The sequence below is a fragment of the Schistocerca cancellata genome, chromosome 6 (genome assembly GCF_023864275.1).
Source record: "Schistocerca cancellata isolate TAMUIC-IGC-003103 chromosome 6, iqSchCanc2.1, whole genome shotgun sequence".
In the NCBI taxonomy this organism is placed as follows: Eukaryota; Metazoa; Arthropoda; class Insecta; order Orthoptera; family Acrididae; genus Schistocerca; species Schistocerca cancellata.
The window spans coordinates 329,730,599-329,746,104 of record NC_064631.1 but is presented as its reverse complement, the minus strand read 5'-3'; the positions used below and the strand labels follow the sequence as shown (position 1 = coordinate 329,746,104).

The 15,506-nt window shown below is 46.7% G+C and overlaps 1 long non-coding RNA gene across 1 annotated transcript in view; it reads right to left on the bottom strand.

Annotated features, from left to right (window-relative positions):
- Nucleotides 1–13,571: 13,571 nt before the first annotated feature.
- The window catches only part of LOC126191461 (uncharacterized), a 309,282-nt gene continuing 307,347 nt past the window's right edge, over nt 13,572–15,506 (bottom strand). Inside the window, exon 3 of the long non-coding RNA XR_007538349.1 lies at nt 13,572–14,566. This is a non-coding gene — a long non-coding RNA (uncharacterized LOC126191461). The remainder of the gene's footprint in view (nt 14,567–15,506) is intronic.

The window sequence follows — 15,506 nt, the reverse complement described above, 5'->3', positions numbered from 1 at the left end:
CTTCTCTGGTTTCAGCTTTTGAGGAAGAATAAGCTACCATTCTTCCACAGACATTCAGGCACCTTGTGGAAAGCGTCTCCAGCAGAGTTCAAGCTGTCATGAAGACGAAGAGAGACACATCCGGTATTGACATCCACTAATAGGTGTCCGAATACTTTTGATGAGATAGTGTATGTAGATACATAAGTAAGGCCGACCACAACATAGGATCAGCGGACACTACATTATTCACTCCCTTAACAGAGCGCAATGCATGCTTTGGAGCGCCGTAGCTGCTGTAGGAGCAGGAGGTCATGTGCCTCACCACAGCTGACGGAAGCCATGGCCGCCGTCCGCATTCCGTGGCACGAAGTAATGGTGGGTGGCAGTCGGTTGCTTAGAATCAGCCCATTAACATGAGTCGACACGGAGGTGTGACGAAATTACAGAAAGGAGAATAGATGAAGATATCTCAGCTTAGACTGTCCAACGTATCTACAAGCAATGGTGTACCATTCGCAACCATGTAACGCGGCAGAACAACAGTGATAGTACAAAGATCATAACCGGCAGGTAGTGAAGAACAGTGTCACCCCCTGTCGACAGCAATCTGTTTCAAACTCGACAGGAATTATTACCGTCAGTGATCGCAGGTTCTTCTAAACTATTTTGCGAACGAATATTACAAAGAGAAATGTAGTCGGGCATCTCGCAGGAGCCCACTGTTCATAGAGGCACATGAGGCCGAACGTCTTCTGCGGCCGAAACTACACTGAAACTGGGCAGTAGCTAACGTAGAGTCGTAGTGTAGTCCGCCAAGTTGCAATTTTGCCCCCTTTCAAATTATGCCAGGTATTCTATGCAGACAACCTAATGAAATGTTGGGAACGCAGTGTCTGAACTGTATAGTTCAGACTGGAGGGGGTTCTGTGCTGTTTTGAGGGCTTTATTCGCACCGTGACTTTGGCCCAGTCACATTCTCAGTCTTTTCTTCAAAATCTTCTTCTTCATAATGTAAGTGCTGTGACCATGCCTGCCTTCGCAAATGACAACAGCCTTATTCACAACGCTACGTTTTGTAGACCCTCGTCGCCAGTTTTGTAAAGCCCTCGACGCTACTGCTGTGGAGATCGCGTTGCCACTATTAATGTAGGCCGAGTTTATGAGTTCCTGAAACGGCTTCTGGTGCAACACACCGCTAAGACAATTTCGTCCTGGCTCTATTACGCAGCTATGCCCCTGGGTCAGGTAACAGGTAACAGGATCGGAGAACGAAGGTTCTAAAACCCTCCAATAAATTAGTAACGAAGTTAAAATGGTTTATTTATCTTTGTGACTTGTTGACTGATTAAGTCTGTAACACTTCTTGTAATATAACACAAAAAAGGCCCTCAATGGTTAAGTGCAAATAATCGTATGTAAACTTCACAGTACATAGCAAACGCAATTTACAACAACCGTATGTTCACTTCTAATGAAACACGTATGTATTCAGTGTATTCATTGACAGCGATGACAGAATCTCTGACCAGAGAGTTATTTATAGTAGCGCGCGCGAGACGACAGTAGTAGCGTGTTGGAGTCGGCAAGAGTAGTTGTGAGTGAGGAGTCGGCGGGCGTCGACATGGGTCTCTGGTCACGGTTCTGGACGAGGTATATTGTTATCGAAGGTAATGAAGCAGCATTGCGCTCAGCTAATAACATATGTTAATTGTAATTAATTTGTTCAAGAATTGCCCCAATAATAATTTTCTTATATAAAAAAAAGAAACAAGTGTAACCTCCCCGCAAAATTTTTAAAGTCAATAACAGCGAAATTGTAACCTCCCAGCAAGAATATGGAAGTCAATGTTACGTGAAATGTTGTCTTCCCACAAAACTGAATAATTAAAAATAAACCAAGCGTAACCTGCTTGCAAAATTAAAGAATAATAACGACCCAAATGTAAACTCCCCACAAACATTAACTAATTAAGATTACTCATTAAACCCACAGTAAAATTAATTAAATAATGAAGCATAAAGTATGTGTAACATCTGAACACAAATAATTAAACCTGACAAATTATATAAGGGCAGCTGCGCTGACCTTCGGCCCTGTGCAATAATTAAACCTGAACACAAAAACCAAAATTCTTACATCAGTAAACTCCATTAATACCTGCTCTTAGTTTTCGGCACAGCTACGTGCAATGCTGGCCCATGTTTAATTTTGATTCTTGGAGGGAATGCATGGGAAATATTATTTAACTTGAAATGAATCTTTTTGTTTAAAACAGTTACTTTAAAAGAAAATTATTATTGGGGCAATTCTTGAACAAATTAGTTACAATTAACATATGTTATTAGCTGAGCGCAATGCTGCTTCATTACCTTCGATAACAATATACCTCGTCCAGAACCGTGACCAGAGACCCATGTCGACGCCCGCCGACTCCTCACTCACAACTACTGTTGTCGACTCCAACACGCTACTACTGTCGTCTCGCGCGCGCTACTATAAATAACTCTCTGGTCAGAGATTCTGTCATGCCTCGCCATCGCTGTCAATGAATACACTGAATACATACGAGTTTCACTAAGAGATCACTAAACGACGTTCCCTGTCTAAATCAGCCCTGGACGATAATCTACAACCAAGTGGACGAGAGCTGCTCTTCTGTCTTCCGAGTAGGCTTCTGTCCGTTGTCATCCTGCCATTGGTGGATTGTACTCGGCCAGCAATTGGCCGAGGCGAAGTCGTTATCTTCATCTTCATCACCGCCCGTGGCGCTGGTGAAACTCGCGCAAATGGCGAGTGTCTATGACACTGGCCCGAGCTTACATCTTTGCGCCTGTGGTGCTTTTGCCCTGGTTGTATCTTGTTCAGGCACAGCACTACATACATGCGTTTCTTACTTGATGAATACTCACACCCTGTTTCACCTTGACTGGCGATCTTAGCTCCAGACAAAATGTCTGGGACTATCTGGAACAATGCGTGAAACACAGCAGTCAACATTCCTGAAGTTTCCTAGGTCTACGGGCTATATTTATTAATAAGTGGTGTCAGGTGGAAAAAAGCTTGCGGTCTCTCTTCCTTGCTGAATTAATCAATACACGGTATTCGCAAGATGTCTACCGGCGGATGAATAATTTTTGGTGTGGCGTGCTTATATATAAATGAATTGACGAAGGAAACGGTTCAAATAAACTGTTTGAAGGAGGCATTTGTAATGGGAGTAAAACGAAGACTGAGAAACTGTACGAAGCCGACAGTTCTGCTTACTCAGAACGGCGAGGCAGGAACGGTCTTTTTGTTACATGAAACGTAAAATGAATGTATTATGCCGCACACGGTTGTAGCACCATTGAATGACTAGAAAGTAGGAGGTATGCTGCTAGAATAAGAGCCCGGTACGACCTCTGCGGTAGGAAAGCCGGCAGTTCCTCCGGCGTGGCGGCCACGTGAGAAACACGCCGCCGTCCGCATTCCGTGTTAGACCGTAATCTGCAGGCTGGCTGGCCACAGCCTCTGTGGGTCAGCTCGGCTCGCGTGAAGCGTGTCATGACCCCGCAAGCACAGCAGAGTCCTTTCACCGTACCAAATGCCACGAGATTACATAGAACTAGCGCAGGTGTATCAAGGAATTTTGCATCACGAATACAGATACACTTACAATATCGACCACAGTAGGGGAGAAACAAACCGAGAATACGTCTGGAAGGCTATACTGTGAGTAGCCATAAGTTATTAGTCCTGGGAAGATACAGAAATACAACCGCTATCAGTCTAGTAAAGATAAGCTTCTAATATCGTTTGACAATACTCATACAACTACATCTACACTAAGGAGCCAAAGAAACTGGTAGACTTGCCTAATATCGTGTAGGGCTCCCGCGAGCACGCAGAAGCGCCGCAACAAGACATGGCATGGACTCGACTAATGTCTGAAGTAGTGTTGGAGGGAACTGATATCATGAATCCTGCAGGCTGTCCATAAATCCGTAAGAGTACGAGGAGGTTGAGTTGTCTTCTGAACAGCACTCTGAAAGGCATCCCATATATTCTCAATAATGTTCATGTCTGGTGCGATTGGTGCCAGCAGAAGCGTTTAACTCAGAAGAGTGTTCCTAGAGCCACTCTGTAGAAATTCTGGACGTGTGGGGTGTCGCATTGTCCTGCTGGAAATATCAAAGTCCATCGGAATTCACAGTGGACGTGAATGGATGCAGGTGACCAGACAGGATGCTTACGTATGTATCACCTGTCAGAGTCACATCTAGACGTATCAGGGGTCCCATATCACTCCAACTGCACACGCCCCACGCCATTACAGAGCCTCCACCAGCTTGAACAGTCCCCTGCTGACATGAAGGGTCCATGCATTCAAGAGGTCGACTCCATACCTGTACACGTCCATTGGCTCCATACAATTTGAAACGAGACTCGTCCGTCCAGGCAACATATTTCCAGTCATCAACAGTCCAATGTCGGTGTTGATGGGCCCAGGCGAGGCGTAAAGCTTTGGACCGTGCAGTCTTCAAGGGTACATGAGTAAACCTTCGGCTCTGAAAGCCCATTTCAATTATGTTTCGTTCAATGGTTCGCACGCTGACACTTCTTCATAGCCCAGCACTGACATCTGCAGCAATTTGCGCAAGAGTTACACTTCTGTCGCGTTGAACGATTCTCTTCAGTCGTCGTTGATCCCGTTCTTGCAGGATCTTTTTCCAGCCGCAGCGATGTCGGAGATTTGATGTTTCACTGGGTTCCCCCTATTCACGGTACGCTCGTAAAATGGTCGTACGGGAAAATCCCTACTTCGTCACTATCTCGTAGATGCTGTGTCCCATCGCTCGTGCGCCGACTTTAAGATGACGTTCAAACTCACTTAAATCTTGATGACCTGCCATTGTCGCAGCAGTAACCGATGTAAAAGCTGCGCCAGGCATTTGTTGCCTTATATAATCGTTGTCGACCACACGCCGTATTCCGTCTGTTTACATATCTCTGTATTTGAATACGGACACCTATACCAGTTTCTATGGCGCTTCAGTGTATGTACAGGGTGAAGAAAGATGAAGTACTCAGACTTCGCAGCGCGATTAATCACATACTAGCAATACAAAAATGTCGCTCACAAAATTTCGTCCTGTGCATATTTCGTGCAGTAAATGGACGTTAAAAATTCGCAATCTGGCAACACTGTAATCACCTGTACCGTAACTTCCTCTGTTTGAATATAACAATAGTGCTGTGGAATTGGTGCAATGGTTACCGCTTTTTGGGTTAGCGCGCAGGAAGTCGAGGGTTCGATTCTGGATCGAGGCTAATTTGTTTTTATTTGCTAAAAATAGTCTGCGTAGTACTATATCTGGCATCTTAATCGTCATACAGCGATTTCAATGGGTCTTCTGCAAAAGATATACAGTTACGTATTACTAACACAGAAATGGAAATAAAAACGTTTTCATTGGTCAGCTTTTAAAGGAACCTTTTGCATGTTGTGGAAGCGAATTGTTTCGCACGACTGCATCTACTAGATTCCAAACTCGTTTTGTGTGTACCCTCCCATAGTGGTCCCATGGATTAATACCAACTATTGTTATTACCACGTTTAGGTCCATTACAATTCGTTGCGGCCTTACGCCACCAGTAGGACTAGCAACGTGCTTTGTAAATAATATTGGGGGAGGGTACACACAAATCTAGTAAATGCAGTGGCGCGAAACAATTCGCGTCCACGAAGTGCAAAAGGCTTCTTTAACAGCTGGCCAATGAAAACGATTGTACTTACAGTTCTATGTTCGTAGTACGTAACTAGAAATGTTTTGCAGAAGACCCACTGTAATGACTGTATGACGATTAAGAAGCCAGATACCGTATCACACAGACCACTTTTAGCAAATAAAAACAAAAAATTCCTCGCCCTTCTGCATGCTAACCCAAACGCTATCCGCCGCACCAACTGCACATCGCTGCTACTATCTGCAGACAGAGGTAGTTACTGTACTTGTGATTACAGTGTTGCCAGGTTGCCAATCTTTAACGTCCATTTACTGTCAGAATAATGCATAAGACGGAATTTTGTGACAGACACTTTTGTATTGCCAGTATGTGAGGAACCGCGCTGAGAATTCCGAGTGGGTGAATTTTTCTTCGCTCTGTATATATGTAAAACTTAAAAATAAAAGCTGTATTATCTATTCGACAGCGTTCTTACCATGCCACTGCAAATTTCAACGCCAAAGCTTCCTCATTATCTAGATAGCAGTCGCACTCTCTAATTCGAGTCCAGCGCGTTAAACCACTGTATTACTTTCCTACATCAGAATTACACGTATCTATGTCCCAGTCCGTACACTGCTTACTGTTAACACTGCAGCACGATGAAGACGGCAATGTAACAAACGTCAGTCACCGCAGTGTTCCGCGTGATTGGATATGCAGATGATTAGCATTTCAGCACACCGCTCACAGTGTGTAAGAGTAACTTCATCTATGGTTTGAGTACAAGAGAAGATGACGCTTCCATTCAGAAATCGCATTTGATTGATGGTTGTTTGTGAGGAAATCGTGTTATGCCTGGTGTAAGACGGAGAAACATCTACCAGAACGTGTCATAATTTGACAGCGAAAGGATCGTGGTTTATCAAGACTGCCGCGATATTGCTGCTCGCGTTGGTCAGGATCTCATGGCTGACATTAAAATGTGGAATAAGTGAGTTCAAAAGGGCCAAACTCAACACCACGCAAGAGGTTAGTGGCCCCTGTGACTAGCGCACGAGAGGACAGGCATATTATTCATACCGCCACGTCAAATGCCCAAGGCAGACAATGGACTTAACTGCATAGAAGACAAGTAGTGTTGTGGCGCCTGGAACAACATGCACTGCCGGAACAGCGACCATTGTTGCGGCTTCCTTTGACGCTGCAGCTGGGCGAAGTGTGCCAACGGTAGCACGCCCAGCGACAACTCTGGACACGGGAGTCACACTACGTCTTCTTTTCAAGTGATCCCGGTTCTGCACGCAGCGTCATTATGCACTAATACATGTGTGGAGACTGCGATGAGCGCGAGCGTTGCCATATTGCATTCGTGCTGGCATCTGCTGTGATGGTATTGGGTGCCACTGACTATGCTATAACATCACCTCTGGTTTGCATAGACACAGTTCAAACAAAAGGCGTTACATTTTTGATATTTTAAAGCTGGTGCCTGTGCCCTATCTCTGAGGTCACCACAGTTTTACACTCCTGGAAATGGAAAAAAGAACACATTGACACCGGTGTGTCAGACCCACCATACTTGCTCCGGACACTGCGAGAGGGCTGTACAAGCAATGATCACACGCACGGTACAGCGGACACACCAGGAACCGCGGTGTTGGCCGTCGAATGGCGCTAGCTGCGCAGCATTTGTGCACCGCCGCCGTCAGTGTCAGCCAGTTTGCCGTGGCATACGGAGCTCCATCGCAGTCTTTAACATTGGTAGCATGCCGCGACAGCGTGGACGTGAACCGTATGTGCAGTTGACGGACTTTGGGCGAGGGCGTATAGTGGGCATGCGGGAGGCCGGGTGGACGTACCGCCGAATTGCTCAACACGTGGGGCGTGAGGTCTCCACAGTACATCGATGTTGTCGCCAGTAGTCGGCGGAAGGTGCACGTGCCCGTCGACCTGGGACCGGACCGCAGCGACGCACGGATGCACGCCAAGACCGTAGGATCCTACGCAGTGCCGTAGGGGACCGCACCGCCACTTCCCAGCAAATTAGGGACACTGTTGCTCCTGGGGTATCGGCGAGGACCATTCGCAACCGTCTCCATGAAGCTGGGCTACGGTCCCGCACACCGTTAGGCCGTCTTCCGCTCACGCCCCAACATCGTGCAGCCCGCCTCCCGTGGTGTCGCGACAGGCGTGAATGGAGGGACGAATGGAGACGTGTCGCCTTCAGCGATGAGAGTCGCTTCTGCCTTGGTGCCAATGATGGTCGTATGCGTGTTTGGCGCCGTGCAGGTGAGCGCCACAATCAGTACTGCATACGACCGAGGCACACAGGGCCAACACCCGGCATCATGGTGTGGGGAGCGATCTCCTACACTGGCTGTACACCACTGGTGATCGTCGAGGGGACACTGAATAGTGCACGGTACATCCAAACCGTCATCGAACCCATCGTTCTACCATTCCTAGACCGGCAAGGGAACTTGCTGTTCCAACAGGACAATGCACGTCCGCATGTATCCCGTGCCACCCAACGTGCTCTAGAAGGTGTAAGTCAACTACCCTGGCCATCAAGATCTCCGGATCTGTCCCCCATTGAGCATGTTTGGGACTGGATGAAGTGTCGTGTCACGCGGTCTGCACGTCCAGCACGAACGCTGGTCCAACTGAGGCGCCAGGTGGAAATGGCATGGCAAGCCGTTCCACAGGACTACATCCAGCATCTCTACGATCGTCTCCATGGGAGAATAGCAGCCTGCATTGCTGCGAAAGGTGGATATACACTGTACTAGTGCCGACATTGTGCATGCTCTGTTGCCTGTGTCCATGTGCCTGTGGTTCTGTCAATGTGATCATGTGATGTATCTGACCCCAGGAATGTGTCAATAAAGTTTCCCCTTCCTGGGACAATGAATTCACGGTGTTCTTATTTCAATTTCCAGGAGTGTATTTTTCAACAAGATAACGCAAGGTCCCCTCCTGACGAATCATATACCTTGCCGACGTGTAGCTGCTTGCGTTACTTGTTTGATGAATACTCAGACGAATGATAAAGATAGCCTTACCATAGATAGAACAACATCGCGATGCAAACATATGCATCCTGAAGACAGGTAGCAGCTTTTTCAGTAGATACAGTTGACTGATCTGACCTTGTGTTATAAACTCTACCGTATGGCTTAATTACGATGGTATCCTCGGGTAAAACATTCTGGAAGTGAGACCCTCTCGGGTCTCTGGGCAGGGACTGTTCAGCAAGAGGGTGAGAAACAACAGCATGATGGCGAGAAAACAACTAGCGTTTTACAGATCGGAACGTGGAATACTGTATCTGCTAATCCAGTAGGTATGTTTGAGAATATAAAAATGGAGATGAATCGGTTGAAGATAGATACAGAGGGAAATAGTGAAGGGAGCTGGTAAGATGAATAGGACTTTCGTTGAATAGGTGCTAGGTTATCAAAAAAAAAAAAAAAAAAGGTTCAAATGGCTCTGAGCACTATGCGACTTAACTTCTGAGGTCATCAGTCGCCTAGAACTTAGAACTAATTAAACCTAACTAACCTAAGGACATCACACACATCCATGCCCGAAGCAGAATTTGAACCTGCGACCGTAGCGGTCGCTCGGTGCCAGACTGTAGCGCCTAGAACCGCACGGCCACTCCGGCCGGCGGTTATCAATACAAAGTTAAATAAAGGTAATGCTGGAGTATGTTTAATAACGAATAAGAAAACAAGAATCTGTGTTATCTGCTATTAACGGCAATGAGAATGCATTATCACAACCAACTTACAAGTTGTCCATAAAGTCCCTTTGTTGTTGTTGTTGTGGTCTTCAGTCCTGAGTCTGGTTTGATATAGCTCTCCATGCTACTCTATCCTGTGCAAGCTTCTTCATATCCCAGTACCTATTGCAGCCTCCATCCTTCTGAATCTGCTTAGTGTATTCATGTCTTGGTCTCCCTCTACGATTTTTACCCTCCACGCTGCCCTGCAATACTAAATTGGTGATCCCTCGATGTCTCAGAACATGTCCTACCAACCGATCGCTTCTTCTAGTCAAGTTGTGCCACAAGCTCCTCTTCTCCCCAGTTCTATTCAATACCTCCTCATTAGTTATGTGATCTACCCACCTAATCTTCAGCATTCTTCTGTAGCACCACATTTCGAAAGCTTTTATTCTCTTCTTGTCTAAACTCTTTATCGTCCACGGTTCACTTCCGTACGTACCTACACTCCATACAAATACTTTCAGAAACGACTTCCTGACACTTAAATCTATACTCGATGTTAACAAATTTTTCTTCATCAGTAACGCTTTCCTTGCCATTGCCAGTCTACATTTTATATTCTCTCTACTTTGACCATCATCAGTTATTTTGCTCCCCAAATAGCAAAACTCCTTTACTATTTTAAGTGTCTCATTTCCTTATCTAATTCCCTCAGCATCACCCGGCCTAATTCGACTACATTCCATTATCCTCGTTTTGCTGTTGTTGATGTTCATCTTATACCCTCCTTTCAAGACACTGTCCATTCCGTTCAACTGCTCTTCCAAGTCCTTTGCTGTCTCTGACAGAATTACAATGTCATCGGCGAACCTCAAAGATTTTATTTATTCTCCATGGATTTTAATACCTACTCCGAACTTTTCTTTTGTTTCTTTTATTGCTTGCTCAATATACAGATTGAATAACATCGGGGATAGGCTACAACCCTGTCTCACTGCCGTCCCAACAACTGCTTCCCTTTCATACCGCCCGCATCTCGTGGTCGTGCGGTAGCGTTCTCGCTTCCCACGCCCGGGTTCCCGCGTTCGATTCCCGGCGGGGTCAGGGATTTTCTCTGCCTCGTGATGGCTGGGTGTTGTGTGCTGTCCTTAGGTTAGTTAGGTTTAAGTAGTTCTAAGTTCTAGGGGACTGATGACCATAGATGTTAAGTCCCATAGTGCTCAGAGCCTTTCATACCCCTCGACTCGTATGACTACCATCTGCTTTCTGTATAAATAGTAAATAGCCTTTCGCTCCCTGTATTTTACCCCTGCCACCTTCAGAATTTGAAAGAGAGTATTCCAATCAACATTGTCAAAAACTTTCTCTAAGTCTACAAATGCTAGAAACGTAGGTTTGCCTTTCCTTAATCTTTCTTCTAAGATAAGTCGAAGGGTCAGTATTGCCTCACGTGTTCCAACATTTCTACGGAATCCAAACTGATCTTCGCCGAGGTCAGCTTCTATCAATTTTTCCATTCGTCTGTAAAGAATTCGCGTTAGTATTTTGCAGCTGTGACTTATTAAACTGATAGTTCAGTAATTTTCACATCTGTCAACACCTGCTTTCTTTGGGATTGGAATTATTATATTCTTCTTGAAGTCTGAGGGTATTTCGCCTGTCCCATACATCTTGCTCACCAGACTGTAGAGTTTTGTCAGGACTGGCTCTCCGAAGGCTGTCAACCTCTGGTTCTTTCAGTTTATCCAGGTCCCACCTCCTTAAATTCCCACATTTTTGCAGTTTCTTCAGTTTTAATCTACAGTTCATAACCAATAGATTGTGGTCAGAGTCCACATCTGCCCCTGGAAATGTCTTACAATTTAAAACCTGGTTCCAAAATCTCTGTCTCACCATTATTTAATCTATCTGATACCTTTTAGTATCTCCTGGGTTCTTCCATATATACAACCTTCTTTCATGATTCTTGAACCTAGTGTTAGCTATGATTAAGTTATGCTCTGTGCAAAATTCTACCAGGCGGCTTCCTCTTTCATTTCTTAGCCCCAATCCATATTCACCTACTACACTCCTGGAAATGGAAAAAAGAACACATTGACACCGGTGTGTCAGACCCACCATACTTGCTCCGGACACTGCGAGAGGGCTGTACAAGCAATGATCACACGCACGGCACAGCGGACACACCAGGAACCGCGGTGTTGGCCGTCGAATGGCGCTAGCTGCGCAGCATTTGTGCACCGCCGCCGTCAGTGTCAGCCAGTTTGCCGTGGCATACGGAGGAGCTCCATCGCAGTCTTTAACACTGGTAGCATGCCGCGACAGCGTGGACGTGAACCGTATGTGCAGTTGACGGACTTTGGGCGAGGGCGTATAGTGGGCATGCGGGAGGCCGGGTGGACGTACCGCCGAATTGCTCAACACGTGGGGCGTGAGGTCTCCACAGTACATTGATGTTGTCGCCAGTGGTCGGCGGAAGGTGCACGTGCCCGTCGACCTGGGACCGGACCGCAGCGACGCACGGATGCACGCCAAGACCGTAGGATCCTACGCAGTGCCGTAGGGGACCGCACCGCCACTTCCCAGCAAATTAGGGACACTGTTGCTCCTGGGGTATCGGCGAGGACCATTCGCAACCGTCTCCATGAAGCTGGGCTACGGTCCCGCACACCGTTAGGCCGTCTTCCGCTCACGCCCCAACATCGTGGAGCCCGCCTCCAGTGGTGTCGCGACAGGCGTGAATGGAGGGACGAATGGAGACGTGTCGTCTTCAGCGATGAGAGTCGCTTCTGCCTTGGTGCCAATGATGGTCGTATGCGTGTTTGGCGCCGTGCAGGTGAGCGCCACAATCAGGACTGCATACGACCGAGGCACACAGGGCCAACACCCGGCATCATGGTGAGGGGAGCGATCTCCTACACTGGCCGTACACCACTGGTGATCGTCGAGGGGACACTGAATAGTGCACGGTACATCCAAACCGTCATCGAACCCATCGTTCTACCATTCCTAGACCGGCAAGGGAACTTGCTGTTCCAACAGGACAATGCACGTCCGCATGTATCCCGTGCCACCCAACGTGCTCTAGAAGGTGTAAGTCAACTACCCTGGCCAGCAAGATCTCCGGATCTGTCCCCCATTGAGTATGTTTGGGACTGGATGAAGCGTCGTCTCACGCGGTCTGCACGTCCAGCACGAACGCTGGTCCAACTGAGGCGCCAGGTGGAAATGGCATGGCAAGCCGTTCCACAGGACTACATCCAGCATCTCTACGATCGTCTCCATGGGAGAATGGCAGCCTGCATTGCTGCGAAAGGTGGATATACACTGTACTAGTGCTGACGTTGTGCATGCTCTGTTGCCTGTGTCTATGTGCCTGTGGTTCTGTCAGTGTGATCATGTGATGTATCTGACCCCAGGAATGTGTCAATAAAGTTTCCCCTTCCTGGGACAATGAATTCACGGTGTTCTTATTTCAATTTCCAGGAGTGTATGTTTCCTTCTCTCCCTTTTCCTACTCTCGAATTCCAGTCACCCATCAGTATTAAATTTTCGTCTCCCTTCACTACCTGAATAATTTCTCTTATCTCATCATACATTTCATCAATTTCTTCATCCTCTGCAGAGCTAGTTGGCATATAAACTTGTACTACTGTAGTAGGCGTGGGCTTCGTGTCTATCTTGGCCACAATAATGCGTTCACTATGCTGTTTATGGTAGCTTACCCGTACTCCTATTTTTTTATTCATTATCAAACCTACTACTGCATTACCCCTAATTGATTTCGTATTTATAACCGTGTATTCACCTGACCGAAAGTCCTGTTCCTCCTGCCACCGAACTTCACTAATTCCCACTATATCTAACTGTAACCTATCCATTTACCTTTTTAAATTTTCTGACCTACCTGCCCGATTAAGGGATCTGACATTCCACACTCCGATCCGTAGAACACCAGTTTTCTTTCTCCTGATAACGAGTAAAGTCCCTTTACAACTTCAAAATTTTATTACAATGGCAGGTGTTGGAATATTTTAACAACATTTCTTTTATTGTAATCAGTGTTTATAAAAGTTTTTTTGACAGTGTTTAATAGACCTCTATATGGGCGCCTTTACTTGCACGAAGCACATCAAGACGGTACTCGATTTCTTGCCGTGTTCGCTGTAGCATAGCGTCATCAATGGTGGTAATGGTATTACGAGTCCTTTGCTTCGAGTCAGTTTGTTACATGATATCTTTTACGTACCCCCTTAAAAAAAGTCCAAGGGAGTGATATCTGACGAACGCGGTGGCCAAGGAACTGGCCCATCCCTCCCAATCCATCTGCCTGGAAATGTTTCATTGAGAAACCGACGAACATTCAGTCCCCAATGTGTTGGTGCACCATCTTGCTGAAGAACGATAGTTGGTTGTAAGTCAATCACTTGTGGTGCTACATATTCGGTCAGAAAATCGAGGTAAACATCTGCAGTAATTGTTGATTCGTTGAAGAAAAATGGACCAATTATTCGGTTGCGCGTGGTTCCACACCACACATTCACTTTTGTACTATACCGGTGAAGCTCCCTAGTCACATGGGCGTGTTTAGACCCCCAGGTTCTCACACTGTGTCTGTTTAATGTCCCATAAACATGAAAAGTTGCCTCGTCACTGAAACAAACTCGCTTGAGGAATGCTTCATCCTCCGAAAGGCGTTCCAGCATGTTGAGTGCAAACTCTGTCCGTGTTGGCTTGTCATTTGGCTCAAGTGTCTGTAACAATTGCACTTTGTAAGCGTACAACCGTAAGTTCTTGTGGAGGACCTTACGCACAGTTGAAGGTGGTAGTTGCAACTGTCTGGCAGCACTGCGGATGGACTTCGTAGGTGAACTAGTGAAGACGTTTAAAACGCGATGGATGTTTTCCTCGGATGTTCTTGTTCGCCCGTTCCTGCCTTTATCCAACACTGTCCCGGTCTCCATAAATTTTTTGTGCCATGCACGGACTGAAGGGTGCGATGATGGATCTCTTCCATACTTCGTTCTGAAGTTTCATTGAGTCTGAACATCCGATTTTGTCTCAATAAACCAGGACACACATTGTGCTTTCTCTTGAGGAGTTGCCATTTTATAGAGTTTCAGTTCCTTCCATCAACAGAGTATCTGAAACACAAAACTTAAATATATATAAAAACTTCAGTAAACAGTGATTACAATAAAAGAAATTTTGTTAAAATATTTCAACAACTGCCGTTGTAATAATACACTCCTGGAAATTGAAATAAGAACACCGTGAATTCATTGTCCCAGGAAGGGGAAACTTTATTGACACATTCCTGGGGTCAGATACATCACATGATCACACTGACAGAACCACAGGCACATAGACACAGGCAACAGAGCATGCACAATGTCGGCACTAGTACAGTGTATATCCACCTTTCGCAGCAATGCAGGCTGCTATTCTCCCATGGAGACGATCGTAGAGATGCTGGATGTAGTCCTGTGGAACGGCTTGCCATGCCATTTCCACCTGGCGCCTCAGTTGGACGAGCGTTCGTGCTGGACGTGCAGACCGCGTGAGACGACGCTTCATCCAGTCCCAAACATGCTCAATGGGGGACAGATCCGGAGATCTTGCTGGCCAGGGTAGTTGACTTACACCTTCTAGAGCACGTTGGGTGGCACGGGATACATGCGGACGTGCATTGTCCTGTTGGAACAGCAAGTTCCCTTGCCGGTCTAGGAATGGTAGAACGATGGGTTCGATGACGGTTTGGATGTACCGTGCGCTATTCAGTGTCCCCTCGACGATCACCAGTGGTGTACGGCCAGTGTAGGAGATCGCTCCCCACACCATGATGCCGGGTGTTGGCCCTGTGTGCCTCGGTCGTATGCAGTCCTGATTGTGGCGCTCACCTGCACGGCGCCAAACACGCATACGACCATCATTGGCACCAAGGCAGAAGCGACTCTCATCGCTGAAGGCGACACGTCTCCATTCGTCCCTCCATTCACGCCTGTCGCGACACCACTGGAGGCGGGCTGCACGATGTTGGGGCGTGAGCGGAAGACGGCCTAACGGTGTGCGGGACCGTAGCCC